This window comes from Quercus suber, unplaced genomic scaffold, assembly GCF_002906115.3.
Source record: "Quercus suber isolate HL8 unplaced genomic scaffold, Cork oak 2.0 scaffold_226, whole genome shotgun sequence".
NCBI lineage: Eukaryota > Viridiplantae > Streptophyta > Magnoliopsida > Fagales > Fagaceae > Quercus > Quercus suber.
The window spans coordinates 317,467-333,655 of NW_027069684.1; the positions used below are offsets into that span (position 1 = coordinate 317,467).

The window sequence follows — 16,189 nt, forward strand, 5'->3', positions numbered from 1 at the left end:
TAGGCACTTTGCAAAAATCCAAAAGAGTTGAGAATGAATTATTTGAAGAGAATCAAGAGGCAAATAAATTAACAAAAATTTTCTCATATTTCTCTACTTTAAGACAATTCATCGCCAAAATGAACCATCCCTTAATGTCCAGAACTCAATAACAATACTAGAAGAAACCTTTATTGCTCTAGAAAAGCCCATGATCTAGCTACTAAGCGAGTCCCTAATGAGACCCCTCCCTGAGCTTTCCTTGAATTACCTGAGGAGGTACCATCGATGTTTAATTCATCTAATTTCTTACAAAGATGCACAGAAAAGCAACTTCTTGCATCATGTAAATTGGCAAGGCGGACATCACAGATTGGATCAAAATTGATCTTCCGACAAAATAGAGAAAATTAGCCTTCTGGCCAACAAGTTTAGTCTGGACATGATCTATTAGAAAACTAAATTAATTGCGATTAGAGCCAGTATGCCTTAAAGGAAATCCAAGATACTTGTCAAATGAGACAATGGCCTAAATACCAAGATAACTAAAAAGGCAAACGTTGGAATCAATGTTAAATAGACTAACATGTCTATTCGAAACAAGTCCAATTGTATGACTATTGGAACTAAGTCCAGTTGAAAAAGTCATCTTGTGTTGATTTCAAGTTATGCCGGTCAACACAAAATTTACCCATTTATTCACCATGTTATATCAGGTGGACTAGTTTTGAGAACCCATCTACACTAAATACTAACTCAAAAATGAGTATAGATTTAGTGGGTCATGTCAAACATTGCCACCCATAGTTTTTTTTTTTTTTTTTTAGGTAAACCCATAGTATTATTGTACCAAATAGAAAAATGGAGTATTATATAGTATAACCTAATCAATGCCGAAATGACATATTTTATTAGTGGAGTAGCCTTCATCACTACATCGCAGTCTAGCGGAAAAACACTAGACCTATTAGTTTATAATGTTTTTGTTTTCAAGGGTTTTGTTTGTGATCAAAACCAAACCAATGTACTCATTTATATAGCAAAATTTTATACCGGTGAAGAACAATAAACGAATAGAGAATAAAGAAATGTTGATGTACAAGATGAGAGGCTTCGATGTGGAATTCCCATTGGTGGTGACTCCCAAACCATGACTAAAATAGCTCATTGTCATAATTTACAACCCATCATGCATGTTTTTTTAGGGGACACTCGTTTTTTCCCTGTTCTTTCTGTACGCACAAGTCACTGTTTTAGGGTGGTCATACCTGCAAGACATCGGCAAGTGTAGTGTTATTAAACAAAATATTGCATCTACAAGTTAAAAGTTGTTGCAATAGTAACTTAAAAGTCTTAAATTATTGCATCAACAATATTTAGTTATAATAACTTATAATTTTCGATCACAATAGAGACTTTAATATCTTATTGCATTAAGAAAACTTGTTGCAAATAACTTAAAAATGAATAAATTATTGCAATAAATTGATAAATTTATTTGTATAATCTATTGCAACGAAAATTTCAAACAGATAGCTTATTGCAATGTATTATTTTGCAATATATTGTAATAACAAACATTAAACTGCAACAAAAATATTATTGTAATAGCAATCATAGGATGCTTTTACTTTAAAGTCAAATTGAATATTTTGTCCCATGTCAAAACAGAAACAATCATAGGACACTTGTACTTAATGGCTAAATTTGATGGTGTGTTTCCATCTCGGTCTTTCTGATTGATTAAAGACTCCACATTTTGCCTTCTCAACATGTATGCAACCACTTCGGCTTTCCTATATTTACATGCTATATGTAGGATGTTGTGTTCATTTGGAGTGCATAATTCACTCATGTCAAGGTATAGTTTCAAAAAGAGATAGACCCATGTCAAAGCTGAGGGGAGCCATGCCCCCTCCCCCCAAAAAATTTCAAAAAAAAATATAGCATTGTATATATATTTGAAGAGGCGAAATTCGAGATTGACGGGTCCTTGCAAAGTGGGCTGGACAGTTCCTCATCTGTGGATCGACGCCAGATCAGCCCGTTGTGTGCAAGACCCTTTTGGAGACGGATCCATCGTCAACTTATACAAACTGAACGGATCTAATTGCCACGCGTCAGACAATCCCTAGATGAGTATACTTGTGACACACGCATAGTATCCTAACGAAAATAGAATCCTAGCAAAGAAAGGATTCTATTTGCGGCACACATTAATAAGGATCTTCTCTATAAGGAAAAAACTTGTCCATCACATTTTGGACTCTTGAAGGGGATTTCTACAAGGAAAGTACTTCAACTTTAAGTAGAAGAGGCCAACTTTCGATCTACTATAAAAGCACCAATACCCTCACAAATCAAGGTACACATAATTGACCCTCTCTAGCACTTGGAGTTGTAAAAGATTTTAACTTGACCTTCGGAGGGTATTCGGCCGGCACCACACCGATGCTCTCTGTTTAGGGTTTTCTCCTTTCTCGTGTTGTGCAAGTTGTTTTTAGAGCGTGCGAGTACGTGTGGCTCACTGGTGGTTTTTTCGGCTTCATTAGTTGGCGCCGTCTATGGGAACATAACGCGATTCTTTGCGATTCGTAAGCCATATTATCGCTTTCCGGTCAAAGAGTTGCATGGTGCTCACTCGCTCAATGGCAACAACCAACGACGTCCAAGGAGAGGAACCACCCACGACTGCCCTCGAGAGACAGGTCCAAACTCTTGCCACAGCTGTGGAGCGTCTCACCAAGCAAAACAACGACTTAGAAGAGCAACTGCGCCAGAAAAACGCAGCACCAAACAACCAGAGGAAGGACCAAGAAGGTACCAATGCCATGTGAAGAGATCAAGAAAGGCCTGAAGGAAGCAATGCCGCAAACAAGAAGGTACCAAGGTCTGTCTGAGTTTCTGCTCCGCCGTCACCTTCCAGCTTTTCAACTTAATTAGCTCGTCCTCCGTCAGCCTGGCCTTATCACGAACACGGCCTAAAGTTGTCTTATGGTTAAGACACCGTCCCATTAACCCCTTCATCATAAGCATTGCCTAAAGGAAGACAAATTAATTTCAAAATACAAAAAAAAAAAAAAAAAAAAAAAAAAAAAAAAAAAAAAAAAAAAAGNATCTAAGACACATATGGTTGTTATGGAAGTGGTCTCACAGCATTTTGATCAATATAAAGACAGTGGTTTAATTTCTAAATTGCTTGAAATTCTGTCAGGTCAGATTTGAGTATGTTGGATTGTATGATTTTTAGTAAATTATGGTTTTATGCCTTGACTACGAAATTTTTATGGTATATACTGGACATACAGGAGAATTGCTCTATAAAATTGCATGAGGTTTGGATGGGAATTGGTAGTCCATTTGTATTTTATAAGTAAAGTATATGCGGCTGGAATAGAACAGTGAACAATAAGGGACATGCCTAACTTTGAGGATTTAATTCTATAGCTAAGGTGAATGTTTTGAGCTATAATTTAATATGCTTATCATTTGGTATGTCTGGATCATAACTAAATTTTATATACCTTGATTCAAGGTTTAGTACTCAAAGGAGGGGTTGATAAGAACAGAGAATGGAGTTTGAGTCTCTAGCTGGATTCGAGGTCAGCTGGTCCTCCAGAGAAGAAGAGAGAAGAGAACAGAGAAGAATAAAGGAAGAAACTAGAACTGAATTATGATGGTACTTAGTCAATGCCTCAGTACAACCTAGCTCTATTGGTTTTATACCCTTCCTGCCCTCTAACTAACTTTTAAAATATCTAACTAACTAATGCCAGCTGTACTACTAACAATTACAATCAGTACCTCCCTTCCCCATTCTCAATTACAATTACAACCATTATCAATTGATGCAATCCTAACAGGGGTTTTAAACTATTCGACAGTTGTATTTATGAAGCTGTTTTATTCAGCATGTTGTATGTTTTCTTAAGAGTGTATATGGTTACATGACAATGCTTAAAACAATGCATATTTATGCATGCATTATTGTCCTAAGCTCAAAGTACCCTTTGAAATCAAGCTGACTCTTCTAAAGTTATGAGATAAATATGAGAATGATGGCATTTCTTTAGGTTGGTACATTATTTGTTGACGTGTGCATAATATGTTTGTGGGAACCTCTTTGAGGTGGGATTAGGATTTTCTTGATTATAAGAGATATGTTTTGAGATGAATGTGTAAGTTTATGATAAGGCGTAATGGATAATGATAAGCTTTGATATTTGGTTTAGGTGTTACCAGTTCCCCAAGTCTAAGCTCATTTGACTGTAGGCTCTTAGCTCCTCTGCTTTTAGGTAAGAGATTTGAGATATGTGCTTTTGATAAGTATAAAGATTATTTCAAAAAGTATTATGCATTAAAACCTTTTAATTAAAGATATTACATATAAGCATGATTTAAGTAAAATATATGTTCATGAGTTATGCAAGCTTATATACATGATAATTTTAGCATATTGATGTCATTATTTATATCACGAACATAATATTTAAAAATGAGATGGATATGCTATTATTATGGAATTTTATGCAAAATAAAAAATTTCAGTATAATGTATAAGTATGGAAATGTTTTTGGGTTATGCCCTCTGGTGATCTGAACTCGGTCAGTAGAGGTTAATTACTGGTTTTCCATGGAAAAATGTTATCTGTTTGGCCATTTAAAGTAAAAGAAATGGAGTTGCTCGTAACTCTAATCTAAATAAGGCCTTCTCCCCAATGTGTACGGACGGCGGGGAGGAACAAAACCTTGAGGGGATGTGCCAGCAGGACTCCCAAAGAGGATAGTATCATGCACACGGGGGCACCCAAATATGATGAGACATTCTCTGTACAGACTTATCAGATATGGACTAACCAATATGTTATGAACAATTATGTTATGTTATTAATCATGAGGGAATTATTTTGTTTAAATGCATTGTGAAAAGAAAAAGCTCTCATGGCAAGAAGAAGTTTCTGATGAAAAGAAAAGTTGTTCATTAAAGATAAAAGTTTCTGAAGTTTTGTTATGCTATAAAGATAAAACTTCTGATGAAAGTACAAGTTATGTTTAAAAGTTATCAGATACATGTTCTTTATGAAATGTAAAATTTTATGACTATAAAAGTTATAATATTTTTCGGGAAAATGTTTATAAAGAAAGATTTCCTTATTGGGTCAAGATATTTCTAGTTTAATACAAAGTTGCCGATTATCTGATTTAAGTTAAAATGATTATTTTGTAATGAGAATATACATATGGTGACTATGTAAGAAATGAAAGAAATTCAATCTGAAAGGTTTTGGTAATATTAACCTAATAAGAAAAAGGAAAACAATTATTTTCCTACGAAGAGCGTACAAGTTATTATTATACATAGTATAAGATACTATGCATGAAAAGATGTTCTCCTATCCGAATATTATTAAATGAAATGAATTGATTTACATGCATCCTTATTAAATTCTCATATATCTTACCTTTACTGAGCTGTGTAGCTCACTCCTTCCACTCTTTCAGTTAGCAGGTTTATTTTGGAGCAGAGGGAGTCTTAGTCGAGTTCTAGAAGGAGCTGGCTTTAGTTTTATATGTATAGATCCTAAATTAGCAATATGATGTTTAGATTTGTAGCATTGTGTATTTTAGGATCTAATGAAAGTGTATACCTTAAAGCATTAAGAGATGTATTATGTGGAATTTAGATTTTGAGTAATTTGTGGATTATGTTATTCTTTAAGTACAGTGTAAATGCTCTGAATGTCAAGTGAAAAGTTATATCATTTAAGTAAAGAAACAAGAATGAAAATAAAGAGGGAAGCTTTTGTAAAAGCTTTTCTGAAAGTTTTGTAAAAGTTAAGTTGATTCTTGTTAATATCAGGTTTAAGTTTGATATTAGCATGCCGGTCATGGTCACAAATCCGGGTATCGGGTTTGGGGCGTGACACTCCTCCTCCAAAATATTTACATATTAACCCCATGAAAACCCAAAAAAAAAAAATATATATATATATATATATTGCAACATTCTTTTGCTTGTTGCATATTGATCCAAGGATAATAAGAAAATCCTCTAGTCTAAACAAAAGCAATTACTCCAAGAATAACATCAAAAACCTCTAGAAACCCCAAAATTAACTACAAAGAAATCAAAATTCCAGTCTAAACAGAAAATTATGCATAAAACAAAACAATTACAAGTTCCCATTACCCATTTGATTTTTCTTTCTCAATCTCACTACTCTCATAGTCTCATGCTTCCACCACTCCTCACTGCGGTTGACATCAGATCCACATACCAATAGGCAGTCGCATTGTCACAGGCTCGCATGGAGAGCTTGCCAAGATATTCTGCCTACATGTGAGAACTTGTTTCATAGGAAAGTGGTTCAAGAGGACTACTATGAGCGATGTAACCAAGCCCCAGAGTTAGTTCTTCACGTGCTTTGGGAGTGTGGAGCAGCACAAGATGTGTGGGCAGAAAGTCATTATAGACTGCAGAAAGGGGGCATGGAGCAAGCAGATTTTTTGCAACTGATAGAACACTTGCTCCACAGATTGTCCGAGGAAGAGTTCGAGCTATTTTGGGTCCAATACTGGTTAATTTGGAACCAAAGAAATAAGGTGTTGCATGGAGGGAAAGTCCAGGATCCATCGAGGTTGAACATTCGGGCAACTGACTTGATGAATGAGTTTAAAGAATCACAGGATCAGTTGGCTATTCATACAACTCGGGAAGCAGTGCAGTCATGGTGCCTACCTTTAGGAACAGTGTGCAAGCTAAACTTCGATGCGGCAGTCTTCATGGATATGGAGTCATCAAGCTTTGGCGCGGTTATAAGTAACAATACAGGGGAAGTGATGGTAGCGCTGTCAGCTAAGGGTCCTCAAATTGCTAACAGCGAAGAAGTGGAGATACTGGCATGTCAAAAATCATTGGAATTTGTTGTGGAGGCAGGGTTCCAAGAAGTGATTGTCGAGGGAGATAATGCAACAATAATGAGGGGTTTGACAGCTACTAGTCTCGACAAGTCAATGCTGGGAAATATATATGAGGATGCTCGCTGCTTGGCTATGAGGTTTCGAAGTTTATCAGCTAGTTATGTTAGACGTAGTACTAATGGTGTTGCCCATTCTTTGGCCTGGTTTGCAAAACACTTAAGTGAGGACCATGTATGGTTGGAAGAACAACCCCCTTGCCCTTGAGGCTTTATATTTGGACTCTTCTTTTGGTGATTAATTGAATACCACTCGATCCATTTCCCAAAAAAAAAATTGAGAGTGATTGTATTTTATTTCAATAGAAAGCTATTAAATGAATAACATGGTAATCATGTTCTTTTACTCTCTCCTTTTTTTCTTTTCTTTTTTGGAGAGGTATACCCCCCTCCTTTTAATATTTCAGCTGAACATTACAATGTTGTACTTACCATATATAAAAAGACTATATAAATAACGAGTAAGATTTAAGTACAGAACTTAGATGTTATTCCTTAAGTTCTCATATTAAAACTATGTCATATAAATTTTTTTTTATGGGTTGAAAGTGTATTTTTTAGTCAAATAGCTACATGACTAAATCTTAAAATGAGAACCTAAAGAACAGCAACTAAAGTACTATACCTAAGTTTTGTCCATAAATAATATAAGGTTATGTATTCCCTACACTTGCTTAATATGGAGGAAAAAATAATGGCAAAAATATAGAATAATTTTTAAGTACTCCCAGAGTATGGAGAATGGTACTCCATCCTCTCACGTTCACGGTGTGGTCTATTCATTAAATTCATAATAGGGTCCATCATAAATGTAAGAGTATGAAACACCATTTCACTATGGATAAAATTTAAGTACAGTACCTTAGGTATTATTCATTAGGTTTCCTTCTTAAGATTTAGCCATGTAACTACTTAACTATTATGTTCTAAAGATTTACGAATTTATGTATTTAGAACTCTAATGTGTAATGTTGGCAAACCATGATCAAAACAATATGGTTAGTCTTGTTTAGGCTTGCTCAAAGTTATATTTTTTATGTAAAGTTGGAATCGACAGGCTGCAGATGCATTGGTGCATTTCAGCCTGGCTCGATCAATCGAAAGTTAGATTCGATCGATTGAATCTCGGGCAGAATGCTTTTCTGCAGAATTTTCCAACTCAGCCCTAACTCATTAAATGTTTTGGTTTTCTATTTTTACCCTAGGTATAAAAGGCAAAACCCTAGCCACGTTTTTAGAGTTGCTCCTGTTGTATTGTTTCTCATACTTTTCTATTTTGTGTAAATCTCTTGTGAGATCTAGAGGAGGTTTCCTTTACACAAAGTTTAGGGTTTTCAAGGTAGAGATAGTATCAACATCTTGATGATCAACTTGGTTGCTACCATTGGAGCTTAAACAATAACAAGCGTGGGTGCTTGTAGCTGATTGGAGAATCTAAGAAAAAAGGAGTCTGTGAATTCGGAGCTTGCACATGGTTGTGTCAGTAAGTTCTACTGGTGGGTAGCATTAGGAAGTCAAGCAGAGAGCTTGTAAGTCCTTTTGTATGAACTTCGATTCTTTCGCGTAGTGGATTCAGATTTACCTTGAGGATAGCTAGGTCAAATCCTCTCCAGATTTTTACCGTGTGGTTTCCTAGGTGATCATATCATTGTGTCTTTTATATTTCCACTACTTTATATTCTTGATATGATTGTATGTTTGTGATAACCTAGAATTGCATAAATTGACAAAGTTAATCACTTTGCTAATTAACTAGGTTAATCTGGTTGGTTTAAGGGATCTAAAACTATTCATTAACTAAAAAATACACTTCATTCCCATGAAAAAATATCCACGTGGTAGAATCCTGAGATGGGAACCTAAGAAACAGCACCTAAGTACTGTACCTAAGTATTGCCCTCTCAATATACTTCAAGAATACCTAAGAATTTTCTAAAAGTATATAGCAAGCCATGCATATCTGAAGGTGACAAAGTGTATTTATTTTGGGCTAGTGCATAGTTGAAAATTAATGAGTGATAAATATTCCCATTTTACTAAAACATATTCCAATCTTTGCTAAGGCTAGCAAGCAGAATGTTGTTGTTTATGGCATATCACCATCTTCATGTTGATTACAAAAATAATTAAACTATAACAATAAAATTAATAAAAAAGCATGCCTTTATAATTTATTTACGCTTTTTCTTATCTGTGGTGAATGTTGATTGCTTATCGTTGATGGAATATTGTTCACACATTCTTTGCACTAAATTAAAGGCCTCTCTCTCTCAAAGAGTCTTAGAGCAATATTTTTAATTTCTATTCACCGCACTTACCTTCGCTTCCAAAAGTCTTAAATATATACTAGGAATTGCAATAAGCCTTAGGGGCTGTTTGGATTTGTTGTTTTCCATCACTCATAGCTCAAAATTTGTAAGTCCCACGGCTGAGTAGTTTGTTTGGATGTGTTTTCAGTTTTTGTTTCTATTACTCAATCCTCTGATTTTTTTAGTGATGAGTTATAGAAACTGAAAACACATTTTAGGTGTTTTCAAGTTATCAAAACTGAGTTTCCATTGCATTTTGGTAAAAAACACACATGCATGGGACCCACGGTCAGAGCAAAGTCACATCAAGCACATCTTTTGATAGCTCTCTTCAACAGCTCTCTTCACATTGGTAAATCAGATCACTTCCATCTTCATACCAGTACCACCACAAGTCTTTAGTAGCCTCTGCCTGCCCTCACCTCCTCACACACGTAGTCACTGATCAGAGCTCAGCCAACCCGCACCGCTGGGTCATGATCACGCAGTTCTACACGCGCCAAAGGCACCGATCTCCCCCCAACCTCTTTCTTTGTTGTCTCTGCAACAACTCAACATGTTCCCTACCATCATCACTCAATTCAACAACATCTTTCAATCGAAAAACATCCAAAAGAGTTGAAATTTCTTGATTCAGATCATGGAAATGGCTTGAAATCGAATGGTTTTGAAGCAAAAGCCATAACTTACTCTATTTGGCGTAGTAATTAAGGAGTATCTTCGAGTGGTAGATGTAACACCCCAACCCAACTGTATAGTTAAACTATGTGTTTTGAGTGGTTAAGTATTATTATTATTTTAAGCTACTTTCTTTTTATAATTAAAAGAAGAGTATTTAATAAATATATTATTTTAATACCTTTGAATAAGAATTGTAATGATTATAAATAATTTAATGGCTAATTGTATTATGTATATATACTAAGTATGTACAAAATTTTATTAAGTGGTTTAAGTTATTAGATACATAGTTGGTATTTTAATTAAGTATGATGCCTGAGATGTTATAGTAGAATTCCACCCACATGCAACCAATTGAAATTTAACACATGTAAAGCTAAAGTGTCTTGCATGTTGACTCATGCTATCCTCTTAAACCCAAAGACCAACACTTGGCCGGCCATGCAAGAAACAATCTACATCTCAATTATTCTTTGACTTTTCAATGTACTAGAATTTCGAAGAAACTCTCTTGCTCTCATTTTCCATGGGTCCACACACAAATCAGAATTTCTCACTCACTTTACTCTCTTTTCTCTTAACGAAAAAGCTAGGAAGCTCCCTTAAGTCTTCTCTCAACCCCACGGTTCAGCACCTCAAAAGGAAAGTTAAGCTCCATCTCATTTCTTCTTCATACTCTCTCAAAGAAACTAGAAAACTCAAAGACCCTTAAACTCTCTACCTCTCATACTTTTGGGTCCAGCCACTAGGAAAGGGAAATCCTTTCATGCAAGAGTGATTTTATGTCTATTTCCCCTCATGAACCATAAACTTGGTAAGGATTTTAGCTACGCTCACCTCAGAATCCATGATTTCTTCAAGGAATTTTAGTAATGATATTTTGTGGTTTGTAAAATTAGGAAATCATGAATTTGTACGTCAATATATATATATATATATGTTGTTTTAAGAAGCCCGTTGGTGATTTGTTGAAGGTAGATTAGGGTTTTTACTAATTAATAATTGGATATGATTAAGGAAGTAAGAAAAAGTCAGGATGAGTACTTTTGAGGTTACCGCTGAGATTTTTGTTGTATTTAATTTTACCATAAATGGTTAAATGACGGTATATAAGTGTTTTCTAACATGTCTAATGAGTGTATAAAAATTTCCATATGAAAATATCATCGTCTGATAATTGTTTGTGAATTTACAAGAAAATGTTGCAAAACTGTCACTGTGACAGATTCTGTGTTTATGCATGATAAATTATGTATTAAATTGTATACAGTGAATTTGGAAACTAGGAGTAGTTATTATGAAAGCTAAGACACATATAGTTGTTATGGAAGTGGTCTCACAGTATTTAGATCAATATAAAAATAATGGTTTAATTTCTAAGTTGCAATAAATTCTGTCAGGATAGATTTGAGCATGCTGCCTTGTATGATTTTTATTAAATCATGATTTTATGCTATGACTCCAAAATTTTTATGGTATATGATAGACATACAGGGGAGTTGCTCTGTAAAATTTCATGAAATTTTGATGTGCATCGGTAACCCATTTGTATTTTATAAGTGAAGTATATGCTGCTGGAATAAAACAGTGAACAGTAAAGGACATGCCTAACTTTGAGGATTTAATTCTAAAGTTAGGGTAAATGATTTGAGCTATAATTTATTATGCTCATCATTGTCTAGATCATAACTAAATTTTGTATACCTTGGTTTAAGGCTTAGTACTCAAAGGAGAGGTTCTAAACTATTATACTGCTTTTTCATGTTGTTGTCTTGTTAACGTGTTGTATGTTGCCATGTGAGTATATATAGTTACATGACCATGCTTAAAAGAGTTTATGTTTATGCATGCATTATTGCCTTAATCTCAAACACATTTTGAAATGAAGTTGGCTCTTCTAGAGATATGAGATTAATGTGAGAATGTTGGTTTTTCTATGATTTAGTACATCACATCGTATGATCAATGTATTTTGTGTTTATGAGAACCTCGTTGAGGTGGGATTAAGATTTCATTGATTATAAGGAATAGGTTTTGAGATGAATGTGTAAGTTTATACTAAGGTAAGATTGAGAGTAATAAATTTTGATATTTGGTTTAGGTGTTACCAATGCCCAAGTCTAAGCTCTTTCGACTGTAGGCTCTCGGTTCCTCTGCTTTCAAGTAAGGGATAAGTTATATGAGTATTTGGTAAGTCATGAGGTTATTTAAATTATATTATGCATTAAAAGGTTTTTTATTAGAGATATGACATGTAAGCATGTTTCAAACAAAGATATGTTCGTGAGCTTTCAAAACCTTATGTATATGATTTAAGCATATTGATGCTATTACTAATTCCATGAACATGATGTTTAAAGAAAACAATGAAAATGCTATTATTATGAAATGTAATACAAACTATAAATTTCAGTATGATGTATAAGTATGAAATATTTTTGGGTTATGTCCTCTGATGATCTGAACTCTACCAGTAGGGGTTTAATTACTGGCTTTCCATGGAAAATGTTATATGATTGGCTATTAAGTGGGACTGGCTCTACTGTACCTGCCCTTGTTGGTTACGGCCAACTTGTGGAGGAAGTCAACCTACCCCCATGGTTGGAAGATATGTATTATGATGTGATCCTAGAAATACCTAGCATTGTGGGGAATGCTAGATGCCTATCACCGTGGTGCTAAAAGCCTCCCAAATAAGTACAGACTTATCAGCTATGGATTAACCAATAAGTTATTTATGAACAACTATATTATGTTATTAATCATGAGAGAATTATTTTGTTTAAATGCATTGTGAAAATTTAAAAACTCTCATGAAAAGAAAAAGTTTTTGATGAAAAGAAAATTGTTCATTAAAGATAAATGTTTCTGAAGTTCTGTTGTGCTATAAAGATAAAGCTTCTGAGGAAAATACAAGTTTATGTTAAGAAGTTATCAAATATCTGTTTTTCTTTATGAAACGTTAAGTTTTATGATTATGAAAGTTATAATATTTTACGAGAAGAAGTTTATGAATGAAAGTTTTACTATTCTTGAAGATGTTTCCAGTTTAAGACAAAGTTACCGATTGTCTGATTTAAGTTAAAATGATTATTTTGTAATGAAAATGTATGTGGTGGCTTTGTAAGAAATGAAAGAAATTTAACCTGCAAGGTTTTGGGTAAAATTATTCTGATAAGAAAAGGGAGAACAATTATTTTCCTACAAAGAGCGTATAAATTATTATTATACATAGTATAAAATACTATGCATGAAAAGATGTTCTCCTATCTGAATAATTATAAAATGAAATGAATTGATTTACATGCATCCTTACTAAATTCTCATATATCTTACCTTTACTGAGCTGTGTAACTCACCTCTTCCATTCTTTCAGTCAACATGTTTTATTTTTGGAGTAGAGGGAGCCTTAGTCGAGTTTTGGAAGGAGTTAATTTTAGTTTTATATGTATAGATCCTAAATTAGCAATTTGATGTTTAGCTTTGTAGTATTGTGTATTTTAGGATCTAATGAAAGTTACGTACCTTAAAACATTAAGAGATGTATTATGTGAAAGAATGGAAATTGAATGACTGGTGGATTATGTTATATTTTGAGTACATTGTAGGTGTTCTGAATATCAAAAAGTAAAGAAATAAGAATGAAAGTAAGAGGGAAGCTTTTGTTAAAAGTTTAGTTGGTTATTGTTAATTCCAGGTTTAGGCTTGATATTAACATGCCGGTCATGATCACAAATCTGGGTATCGGGTTTGGGACGTGACAATAGAGAAGCAAGTAAAGCTCTTTGAAACAGAGTAAAGCTGTTGAAGACAAAGTTGATGAAGTTGAAGCCGAAGCTAAGGTTGCTTTTGTCGTTAAGGTCGAGTCCTTGAGATAATCTAAGAGGACAAGAAACACCTTGATTTTTCTAATGAAAAAGCGCGAGTTCTTGCGCTGGAAATTGAAACACTTGTCAGAGAATTTTGATACAAGGTCGTTAAAGATCGTCACTAGGGTTTGAACCAAAGCAATGTCCGTTAAATCAACCGGAGCTAAGAACGCTTCCAACGACGGCGATCTTCGCCTCCGTAGCGACAAAAATATCACCGCCGTTGCCATTTCTAAGAAGAAGAAGAGAAATTGTATAATGAAAAAAAATAAAAATAAAAGAAAAGATATAAAAGATTGTTTGTTGTTCCAAATATTGAAAATTTGGTAATGGAAAACCGAAAAGACAACAACAATATATGAAACAGTTTTTTGTTGTTGTTGTTGTTGCTGCTGTTATTATTGTTGTTGTTGTTTTTGTTATTGTGGTTGAAGTTGAATCTTCAAACTTCAAATGTTTGGAAAAGGAATTCCGGGTCTTTTTAATTTTGGGGAATACGTGTTTTAATGGGTTTGTTGCCCTTACCAGGTATTATAGGTTTTTGTTATTTGGGTTTGAGGAAGATGAGGTGGGATTAGGGTTTGGGTGTTTAAGGAGGCCTAGGAAAGGTTTAATTACTCAAGAGATTGATGAGACGTTACACGTCGGAGAGATAGGTTAAGCGGCCTAATGACAGTGGAGATCGGCGTCCGAGCTTCTTCTATTTAAGTTGGGTTCGGGTTTGTATTTTGGAAGAGTAACATGGCTTAAGGGGTGAAGGGGAAATGAGAAGTGAAGAAAATGGTGGGGAATGAGGGTGAGGCGGGTAGACTAACAGAAATCATGTGTGGGTCAAGGTGTCTGACCAAGTGCTCAAGTATGGGTCCCATAAAAGGTAAAAATATTTGAGTGATGAGCAGTTGAAAACAGTGTGCCAAACGTGCAGGGTTTAAGAAATTGTGGTATTTTAAATGATGAGTGACGAAAATTGAGTGAGAAGTGATGAGTGATGGTTTCTTTAAAACCAAAGAGTCTCTTAAAGGCTGTTTGGTTCACTAGTTTTCATGACTCAATTCTCAAAAATGGTGGGACCCATAGCAAAATACTCGTTTGCCTGCACAATTTCTTTGTTTTCATAACTCTGTTTCCAATACTCAATTCTCTACTTTTTGAGTTATGAGTTATGGAAACTGAAAACAACTTTTGACTGTTTTCAGTTTTCAGTTCTTCGTTTTCAATAGCAAACTTGTAAATAATACGACACACCCGGTCCCACGATCAGAGGCATTCACATGTGCTGTCCTCAACGGCTCTCTTCATCTCTTTCATCTCACACTTCTCTCTTCGGTTGGCAGAGCTCTCTCATCTCCATTGTTCTTCCTTTTTTTTTTTCCTTCTTCTTTTAGTTCGGGTTTCTGGGTTTTTTTTTTTTTTTTTTTTTTTTTTTTTTCTTTTCTTCTTCTTCTTTCACTGGATTCGATCTTCAGTTCTTCCTTCTTTTTTTTTTTTCCTTCTTCTTTCAGTTCGGGTTTCTGGGTTTTTTTTCTTTTTTTTTTTTTCTTTTCTTGTTCTTCTTTCACTGGATTCGGTCTTCAGTTCTTCCTTTTTTTTTTTTTTTTTTTTTTTCCTTCTTCTTTCAGTTCGGGTTTCTGGGTTTCTTTTTTTTTTTTGTTTTCTTCATAACATAATTTTTTAGTTTGAAGCTGCACTCCATGATCGGGTAAGGATGGGTTTGGATTTGGATTTGGGGTTTCAGAATACCGACGTGAATGGGTTTCAAAATACCCATTCCTTGAACACGGCGGTTGGGGTTTCGATGTGATGTCCCAGCCGAGACCGTGGACGAAGATCTTGCATCGATTGATGGACGAAGACCGTGGACCGTGGACAAAGACCGTCGTCGTATCGGTTCTGTATCGGCTCTTCGTCGGCTGAAGTGAAGGTGGAGGTGCAATTTGCTAGTGTTGTTGTTGTTGTTGTTGTTGTTGTTGTTGCTGCTGCTGCTGTGTGCTGTAGTTGTTGTTTGTTGTTGTTGTTTGTTGTTGTTGTTGTTGTGTTGTTGTTGTGTGTGTGTGTGTGTTGTTGTTGTTGTTTTGCTGTTTTTGTGTATTGTGATGTTTGTATTGTGGTTGAGGGACCGGGTTTATGTTTTGGGAGAGAAACAGGGGTGAAGGAGGGGAAATGAGAAAAGAGAAATGGTGGGGCCCACAAAACAGTTTTGCTCTGACCAAGTGACAGGTATGGGACCCACAAATAGCGTGAAAAATATTGAGTGATGGTGCCAAACAAGTGTTATATTTTAAGTGATAGGTGATGAGTTATGAGTGGAGTGATGAGTGACGAAAATTGAGTGATGAAATTTTTGAAGTCAAACAGCCTCTTAGCTACAATGGAC

The 16,189-nt window shown here is 34.9% G+C and overlaps 2 long non-coding RNA genes across 3 annotated transcripts; both read left to right on the forward strand.

Moving 5' to 3' along the window:
* The first annotated feature begins 3,101 nt into the window (after positions 1-3,101).
* Positions 3,102-5,698, forward strand: LOC136070332 (uncharacterized). The gene is made up of 4 exons (XR_010631606.1): positions 3,102-3,431; positions 3,515-3,658; positions 4,212-4,274; positions 5,482-5,698. It is a non-coding gene; the product is annotated as an uncharacterized LOC136070332 (long non-coding RNA).
* Positions 5,699-10,485: 4,787 nt separating this feature from the next.
* Positions 10,486-14,210, forward strand: LOC112012054 (uncharacterized). 2 transcript variants are annotated; one of them, XR_002882923.2, is made up of 3 exons: positions 10,486-10,760; positions 12,048-12,136; positions 13,644-14,210. It is a non-coding gene; the product is annotated as an uncharacterized LOC112012054 (long non-coding RNA). The 2 variants fall into 2 exon arrangements; XR_010631607.1 differs by lacking the exon at positions 13,644-14,210 and having other exon boundaries at positions 12,048-13,535.
* Positions 14,211-16,189: the final 1,979 nt, after the last annotated feature.